At 42.5% G+C, this 10,000-nt stretch overlaps 1 protein-coding gene across 5 annotated transcripts in view; it reads left to right on the top strand.

Moving 5' to 3' along the window:
* xkr6a (XK, Kell blood group complex subunit-related family, member 6a) overlaps nucleotides 1-10,000 on the top strand; it is a 64,064-nt gene that overhangs the window by 28,825 nt on the left and 25,239 nt on the right. The gene's annotated exons all lie outside the window — the stretch shown is intronic.

Here is a 10,000-nt window from a genome sequence, read left to right as displayed (position 1 = left end):
AAGCCTGTAGTACTGTATGTGAGTAAGTGAGTGGTTACTGTAGTGCATGACAAGTGCATGTGGAGTATGTGTGTATGTTGGAAAAAGGTCAGGGTAGAGCTGGTTCATACTATACTGTATGTATTATAGATGCATTAGTGTGTGTGTGTGTGTGTGTGTGTGTGTGTGTGTGTGTGTGTGTGTGTGTGTGTGTGTGCGTGTGTGCGTGCGTGCGTGCGTGCGTGCGTGCGTGCATGAGTGCGTGCGTGCGTGCGTGCGTGTGTGTGTGTGTTTGTGTGTGAGAGAAAGAGTACCATGTGTTTCTTCTTGGGGTGTGTGTGTGAGCGATCATGTGAAAGCCTCCACTCCCAGGCACATCTTTGGCCATATAATTGACATTTTCACAGAACACTGAACAGCCACACGCAGGCATGCACACACGCAGGCATGCACACACGCAGGCACGCAGGCACGCACGCACGCACGCACGCACGCACACACACACACACACACACACACACACACACACACACACACACACACACACGCACGCAGTGCACCTCTGTGTCTACAGTCTGTATGTGCACAATTCTGCTCTCCATTTTCTGCACCCACTTTCTCATGTGCTGCCTGAGACATTCTAACCGTGGATACCACTTGACCACCTCAACAGTAGCTTTCATGATGGAGGTCATATAATAGTTAGCATGGCCTTGCTATAGCTATGCTCCAGGGAAAATCCTTCTACATTATGTCTGGGCTTGATGCTCTGGGAGGGCTTTTTGGGGGTGGGGGTGGGGTGGGATGTATAAGGGGCATTTCAAATTTGAACGAAATTCACCCGCCCTATCAGTAATTTTTCAGTGTCACTCACAAACAAATGTAAGCGATTGAGTAACATACATAACACACGTATTTCGAATGTCAACCCTTTCCTCAGTTCACCCGACCCTCCAATACATATTCCTCTCTCCAGACCCTCTGTACGAATGGCATTAGGACAAGGCTAGGAAATAATGCCTCCTTGTAGGCCTCTGCAGACCAGAACTGACAGCATTGCGGAGCACTTTCAAGTTTCAAGTGACTATTTAGCATGCCCCCGCAGGCCCGCACACTTGCTGCGTATTGCAGGCAGTAAATGTAGAATAGTACAATGTGGATTCAGGAATGGGTTTCATCTAGCCAGGCTACGCCCTCCTAGTGACACAACACCTTCAGCGTTGCTTCTAGTCAGGCAAAGGGCAATCTAACTATCGTTTCTGATCTCCAGAAAAATCGTGAACGCCACCCACTTTGTCGGAAACCAATCAACCAGTAGCAAACCTAGGGAGGCGGGTCAACCATAGCATTTGGGAAACGTTAATTGTTATGTTCTTGCTCAGACCAAGACTCGAAGAGATTTGAGAGTTGATGATAATCAGGCTAGGTTTCATCAGGCCGCTCTGACCAAATAGACTTGAATGGTAATCAACAGGCAGGCAGTGCAGCCAAAGTTGGCCGCCAGTCTGTTGGGTTGGATTGGAAATTGAGTGAGATGTTGTTGGCAGAGTTGTCGTAGCCTGAACATCACTCTCCTCATACTTGGCCTGTGTTTGCCAGCATGTACTGTATTTGTAGAACACTGCTGGCACACGCATGTACGCACGCACGCACGCACGCATGCACAATATTCATGGATAATGTTTTGGCCTTCTCTTTTGAGTTCTATTTTTATCTCATGCTGAGCTTGTGCAGGATGACATGAAAGAAAAGGATCTCTCTCTCTCTCTCTCTCTCTCTCTCTCTCTCTCTCACCCTTCAGTAGGATGCCTGCCTGTACTAGTCACTAACCCATATTCATATTTTTCCATCTCTTTTGGGAGAACACGTCCTCAGGTTTGAGTTCAATTTAAGGGCATTAAGGGTGTTTTAGACTCTGTTTAGGACATTGCACTCGTATGAAAATGTAGTCAAGCAGTTACTGTATATAGACCTCATTTAGTATACAACATTTGGTATTAGGGATGCAAACGATTAATCGATTAATCGACTTTAATCGATCAATGCGTTAATCGATTTTAAAAAATCATTAATCGCAATTAATAGACAATTCAACTGACAAGAAACCCAGGTGAAATGGGTATGTGAAGAGTGTGTGTGAAGAGGGATGTGACTAGTGAGAATATTTAAATCACCTTTGGATTAAAGAATTGAAATAGAATTCATTTAAATGTGGTATTTTATCTCAATATTTAATGAAAATTTCTAGATTTAGTAGGTTTTTTTTTCGAGACACATTGAGATTTCGGGGGGAAATCGTAAGTCGATCGATAAGGCTATCAACTAATGATTAATGAATTAATCGATAATTTGCATCCCTATTTGGTATACAAGTTTAAATGATACATTTTTCTCAGCATTGCTTATGTTGATTTATAATAATGCCGTTTGGTGCGTTGGTGTTTTCTATTGGGTTCAGCTGCAGTTGATTTCGTGGAGTTGGGAAATAAATTGAAAATCCATCCATTAATTGTGTGAAATAGTGGCGGCTTAACTCAGTTTGAGATGCTATTGACTCCTTGTCTGGTTGTCATCAAAATGCCCACAAGAGTCATTCATTTTAATTAATTTCATTCACTTTTCACATAAAAGGGCATTGTTTTGACCTTTGCTCTTGTTGCTGTGTGTGTGTGCACTATTTGGTGTGTGTGTGTGTGTGTGTGTGTGTGTGTGTGTGTGTGTGTGTGTGTGTGTGTGTGTGTGTGTGTGTGTGTGTGTGTGTGTGTGTGCGTGCCTGTGTGCCTGCGTGCGTGCGTGTGATCTGTCCGTAGTAGTCCTAGTTTTAAACAACCTTCAGGTGTTCTAGAACGTTGTGAGTGGCCAGCTTGTTTCATATGGGGAGTGGTCATGTGACTGGCATGAAATGCAACCTTCACTCTTTTATCCCTCTTCATAGTCCCTCTGTGTAATGATGATGATAATAATAATAATAATAATAATAATAATAATAATAATAATAATAATAATAATAATAATAACAATTTATTCAATTTAAATTAGATATAAAATTGGTACTATAATTAGCCTGCCCAAATTGGTGTCTTTGAAATATTTGATCATTTGTTTCAATTACTACCCGATGTTTATTTGACACTGCAGGCAACTGTTGACTAACTGAAGCTTGGTTTTCAATTTGATTTTCACAACTCCAAATGGTGTCTCTATTCCCAGTAGCAATATGTTAATGCTGCATCCTGTTCATTGCCAGGTCCACAAATGACTAAACAGCAGGTGTCTCTGCAATAGTGTGTTGACAGCGTGTTTAAAGCTGTTTCAGCACATTTCACACAGGCTAAATAGAGATGATAAAAGGTAGGCCTATGTCATGTTCAGCACACATGATGCTTGCCTTATAACTGGTGCTAAGACTGCCTCGCTCAAGGCAGTCGAAGCATAAAAGGGAGACCAGACCGCAACGTCAATTCAACATGAAGTATTTATTTTTATAAGTGCACAAAGATCAGTGATGTCAAATAATGATGTAATGCATGTGTGCGAAATGTACCTAGTGGGATAACCAAACAGAAAACCGGCTCTCAGCAAAAGCAGGGACCAGGCGTAGCGCCAGCCCTGTGTGAGAGAGAGAAATGCAGAAAGCCAGCCACTTATAGTAGCCTCCATTAAAGCAAACCAGCTCCAGCCATCTCCAATCTGCAGAATGAGACACTGGCACAAGGGGGCGGAGCCCACTCAGACGTTAGACACTCCAGTCCTAACAATGGAAAATGGGAAAATCAAGCCAAAATAATGACAAAATGCTACTTCAGTAGCACAATAATGTGTGTTAGCTGGGCCTGCTTATTTCCCACTAATGCCTTGCTTTAATCCTCCACAATATGTCATTAAAAATCTCTCACTACATTAGGGTTTTTTTTTGTTTCTAGTCAGGTATAGCTGGCCAGAGTATAGCAGCTGGCAGTCAGGAGTTTACAGCTTGTCAGTGCAGTCCTCCTTGCCTGGTGAGATATGGTCTGGAGACCGCCTACTGAATTTCTCATGCGGAAGGTGTGGTTTACAATTGTCAATGGCCGTTTATTGATCATCACGAATGTTTCATTTAGTGTAACTTAAATGTAGCCCATAGCAGATCGTCTAAGTTGTATTCAAACAAGCTTCCATTTGTCAAGTAATAGAGCAATAGGTGTAGAGTCCCCATTGAGAAACACTAGAATAGAGTCCCTTCCAAACACTCGAAAAAGAAAAAAAAACTTTTGTGAGACAGATTGATGTACCAACCAACAAAGTGTTAGTATCTCACTGCATAGAATCGCTTCCATGTGACTAAAAAAGCATCTGGTGCCACAGCAGGGCCTTTTGTTTGTCACCCACTCCGAGTAACCAGAGCTCCTCGCTGCACTGCCCTGCCAGGGTGGACTCCTTCAGTGTTGCCAGATTGGGTGGTTACCTGTCCAATTGGGCTGCTTGGGATGGCCTTCTGCGGATAAAAACAGGAAAAATCGGCCTTTTGACATTTTTTCCCGCAGTTTTATACCCATAGAAATCAATGCAATTTGTTGAAATTGGGTGGAATTTAGTGCATTTTGGCGGGTTTTTTCAGGATTTGATCAGACACATCTGGCAACGCTGAGGACTCCTCCTGGGCTACTGGGAGCCAGACCATCAGCATGTCAGTGTTTGGACCGACTGGAAGAGAGAAAGAAAAGGTTGTTGTTACTTGATCCCAATCGATATGCATTAGCATACATGTGCTTTATTGACGAGCCGTAGATATTTTTAGCTCATTTGCGCAGTTACAGTTAATCTTTAACCATGGTGCAGCCCCCTCCCCCTTCCCCTCCCCTTTCCTCTCCCCAGTAGGTAGGGGTGTAAATCACAGCCTCCATGACGATACGATTCGGTATCAATTTCTTAAGGCAGCGATTTGAATATTTTCGATACTTAAGAATGCCCCAAGGTACTATACGATTCAATTCGATTAGATTTTCTCCAAATACTTTTCCACTTCTATCATGTTATGGAGCTAGGGCATTGGAAAGGGGCCAGCGATTAGATTATTTGCAATACTTAAGAATACCACACGATACGATGCAATTCGATTAGATTGTCGTCCGTAGGATTGATGCATCGATTTATTTCGATTATTATTTACACCCCTACCCGTAGCCCAAGAGAGCAGTCCCCCCTCTCTGTGGTGTGCTGCAGCTCCTTGAAAGATCCTCCCACTCAGTTGTGGAGTAACAGAGCCAGGCTACACTAAAAACCCCACTGTGTGTTATTATGTCGCTCAGTACTCTCAGCTCATCAAATATGCTCTCTCACATGTGTACATATCATTTTACAACCTCAAAGACGGCAGAGATATTTTCATCCTTTGCGTCTGGTGTGTGTTTGTGTGTGTGTGTGCATGCAGGGAAGGTGACAGTACGCACCAAGGGGCCAGTTGTCCCAGGCCCCGGGAGAGAGAGGGGGCCCCAGAATTGGGTCCCCATTATGTTGTTGGATGGGAGAGGCCTTTCAGATGACTTTGTCCTGGGCCTGGCCAAACGCTGTCAGCGCAGCAGCCCTGTGCGTGTGTATCTTCTCTTGTCAGCAGGGCAGAGAGATCCTCTTTGATGGTAGTTCACAGGCAAAGGCTTTGGTTCTGTAGGAGTCTGTGAGGCTGCAGCCCCCCCTGAGACTGCTCTCTGTATATACGCACACGAGTTGCTACACAGTTCCATCAGCCACAGCAGTCGGAGTCGGCCTCAGATGCAGGAGCCACTAATGCTGCACGACGCTGTCTAGACCCAGTGAGTGGGCTGGCACTCCGGCAGTAGCCTGATTATCATCGACTTTAAAGTCTCTTCCAGACTTGGTCTGACAAAGAGTATAGCAACTAACATTTCCCACATGGTATGGTTGACAAGCCTCCCTTAGTTTGCTAATGGTTGTTTGCTTCCAGACAAAGTGCGAGGGGTTCCCGATATTTTCAGGAGCTCAGAATGTAATTGCATTGCTCTTGACCTGACTAGTTGCAGCGCTGAAGGTGTTGCGTCACTTGAAGGGCATGGCCTGGCTACTCTGGCAGAGGCTTCTCCCTCCGCTAGGTTGGGGTTTGGAGCATGGGGGAGGAGGGGAGGTCGAAAAGCCATGGAAATTATGCAGGCTATTATAGACACATACATTAATAGTGACTAGAACTGAGCTTTAGATGTTTGAACTAAATTCAAATATTGTCATAGAATATGAACATGGAGGATCAACAAAGACAAGAAGATTGAAGGAATTTGAGAGGTGCAGACCTAAAGGGCCTGTTAACCCCTTAAGACACGCCTTTATAAACTTGCTGTTACCAGAATGGCAATGACCAAGTCATAGTGCATTACTAAAGAACCTGTGTTATGTCCAACATGATCTCCAAAAATTCCGTGCTCCTGGACACGGATGTTAAGGACACAAAATCCGTGTCCAGGAGCACGGATTTTGCCAAAATTCCGTGCTCCTGAACACGGAATTGTTTTCCGTGCTCCTGGACACGGAATTGTTTGAAGTACTTTCTATAGGCTATTTCCACAGTCTTGTGTTTTCTCAGGATTTTTCTAATTTCAAATATTTTGCCTCAAAAACATTTGTTACTGACAGGTTAGGGTTAGGGATTGTTTTGGTCTGGGCACAGCTAGTTTTCTTTCAATCATTGAGTTTGATAGCATAGCAACCAAATGGAAAAGGTATTTCTCAAAAATATGTCTTTAATGACAGGTTAAGGTTAGGGAATGTTTTGGTCAGGGCATAACTTAAATTGCTATAGCATTATTTTGTTTAGGATTAGCATTTGGTATGTATTTTCTAATGATAGAGTTAACACAGTGCTGTGGTAATAGCCTATAGAAAGCACTTCCGTGTGCCCATCACGGAAAACAATTCCGTGTCCAGGAGCACGGAAAATAATTCCGTGTCCAGGAGCACGGAATTTTGGCAAAATCCGTGCTCCTGGACACGGATTTCGTGTCCTTAAAGGGACAGTTTTGTCAATTTCAACATGCAGTTGTAATGCTCACACTACCCTGGACTTGTCAGTGCCTGAGATTTTTTTTTCTTCTTCTTCAGCCGTTTCCGAGATCCTGGTCATTGTAATGGGGGCAGCTCTTTGTTTACATTTCAAAAAAACATTTTTATTTATTCCCAAAAACATCGAAAAGGTTATAAAACATCAACAGACAACTAGCAAACAGCAGTACCTTTTGGGAAAATATTTGGAGTTGGCCTATGTTTCATTTTTTAAAAATGTAAACAAACGCTGCCCCCATTAGAATTGCTCATATCTCGGAAAGGGCTGAGCCGAAAAATGTGGCATCACCAGGTACTGACAAGTCAAGGGTAGCGTGAGCAATACAACTGCATGTTGAAATTGACCAAACTGTCCCTTTAACATCCGTGTCCAGGAGCACAACATTTTTGGAGATCAGGCTGGTTATGTCATAGTATTGTAGTACTATGGTAGTTAACTTTTCAATGACTATTACAAAGTCAAAACAAAGTGTGGAGAGGCAGCCTTTAGCTTCTATGCTTCAAAGCTTTGGAACCAGCTTCCAGATGACATAAAAAATGCACCCACTATTGATAGCTTTAAATCTAGACTCAAGACAAAGCTGTTCTCAGATGCTTTCCCCTAGCTTAAATTACTTATTCTTATTATTTTTATTTTTTATTTAATTTGTTTTATTTTATTTTATTTTATTATTATTTTTACCTTATGTTTTATCTTAATGTTTTTAAATGCTTTTTGACTCTAATTCATTTCCTTCTTTCTTCCCTGTTTCCTTTCATTTGTGAAGCACATTGAGTTGCACCTGTGTATGAAATGCGCTATATAAATAAACTTGCCTTGCCTTGCCTTGCCTTATTACGGCGTGCCACTGGAGGTATGGCGTGCATTAAGGGGCTACAGATATGTGGACTATTTGATGAGATCAGTTGACTAAAGATGGAGGAGTAGGTTATTAGGAAGGTCAGCAGTAGAGGAAATCTATACATGCCATGGAACCTCATAAAAAGAATTCATGACATACAAATGAATTGTATCCCTACTACAGTAAAATTGCTTTTTTGACATTTCAAGAGTAAAGATAGTGCTCACATCTTGCATGGATGATGAACAAGGAAGCCAGTAAGGCAGTGTTGTATGCTCAGATGTTTCATGACAGTTGCATACTGTAGATAGAATAATGTAGGCTTACATTTCCCTATACAACTAATTGAAACCAACATCAGTAGGACACATTTCTTGAAAAAGGCTGACTGACATGGTATGAAATGATAAGGCATCACATACTGGTTAAGTTTCATACTGTAGAATATGTAGGCTTACATTTTCCCATAACTAATTGAAACCAACATCAGTAGGACACATTTCTTGAAAAAGGCTGACTGACATGGTATGAAATGATAAGGCATCACATACTGGTTAAGGCAGCCTTACAGTATTGTTCTTTCATGCCATGATGCCATCTATTCTGTCCTATGCACCACTGTATGGAGTCTAGCCAGACAACAATTAAACCTACTCTATCATTATTGAAACTAGCATTTAAGATACGGGACCAGAAACCAATAATGTGGCAAAACTGTTTGATTGTATAGAAATATAACATGTTAAGCTTCGGGAGTTTTATGAGAAAGTGTAAGACCGAAGTGGAAGACGGAAAAAGCAGAAGAGACTAGAAGTCTGTCCCAATCTGTAGGGAAAAATAGACTTCTCACTTCATTGTCGAGGGAATGACTCGCTTTTGAAGTTCACTCCAAATGAAGTGAAGTACAAGTGGAAGTGGAAAGGATACAAATGGGACGCAGCCTAGGACTACCGACATGCATACTGAGGAAGACGAAGGAGATTATCAAATCAGTAAGAGAATGTTCTTTGGCGGTCAGGCCATGGCTTATGACAAACATACCAGCAGGGAAGAGACCAGGATGTTGGTCACGATTTTTTTAAAGCATTTTAAAAGCATCAATAATATACAGTGTTTACAGTGATCAGAACACACAGTTCTTATATCTGTCTCAGATAAAAATAAAGATATCAGTGCCTAAACTACTAGGGTGCTTTGAGCAAAAAATGCTGAGGCTTGCTCTTTGGATGCGTGCCACACACCGTGCTTCGCATCTCAGTTTCAGCTCCTCTACAGCGCTCAGATGCACCTCCTGAAGGGCTTAAGAAGTAGATTTGGGAGCTTTCACATTGAAGTTGCAGCCATGCTCTGCAGAGGGCTATATCATCAGCCATAGAGTTGTATGCTAACTCCAGCCAGTGTCCTTAAAGTGCCCTTCTGGCAATACAAGGGCAGAAACATCTTCAGTTTTGGGTAAGAAACTGTGAGGATAGAGTATTGGCTGAATTAAATCTGTATGGAATATTTAAGGCCTATCTTTCCCTAGACTCCACCTACGTATGTAGACAGTACAGTACAACTAACTGAGAAAACAGCACCATTTTTTCCATCAAGGTATTCATTACAGTTATTTGGTTCATCTCCCGGCTTAGAATGTTTTGTTGTGTGTTTTGATATTACAGGGCTTATTGCCTATCACCTCTTCTTGCAATACCCCTATTTAATTGTTTACTTGGTGGTTGGATGGCACAGGGCTTCAACAGTACAACGCTCAGAGGAGGAGACCCAGCTGTCAGTTATGCATGCTCTGATTGGGGCCATGCATGCTGGTCTTTGATGTGGTAGTAGAGATGTGTGTTGTGTTGTGGTGAGTTGTGTTGTGTTGTGTTGTGTTGTGTTGTGTTGTGTTGTGTTGTGTTGTGTTGTGTTGTGTTGTGTTGTGCTGTGTTGTGTTGTGTTGTGTTGTGCTGTGTTGTGTTGTGTTGTGTTGTGTTGTGTTGTGTTGTGCTGTGTTGTGTTGTGTTGTGTTGTGTTGTGTTGTGTTGTGTTGTGTTGTGTTGTGTTGTGTTGTGTTGTGTTGCGTTGCGTTTGTTCCACTGCTGATATGCTGCAAACCACCTCTGAACCACAGAAGAATACAGTATGTGGGTCGT

This window comes from Engraulis encrasicolus, chromosome 19, assembly GCF_034702125.1.
Source record: "Engraulis encrasicolus isolate BLACKSEA-1 chromosome 19, IST_EnEncr_1.0, whole genome shotgun sequence".
Classification (NCBI taxonomy): Eukaryota; Metazoa; Chordata; class Actinopteri; order Clupeiformes; family Engraulidae; genus Engraulis; species Engraulis encrasicolus.
The sequence above is the reverse complement of the archived record's forward strand: the minus strand, read 5'-3'. Positions and strand labels throughout refer to the sequence as shown.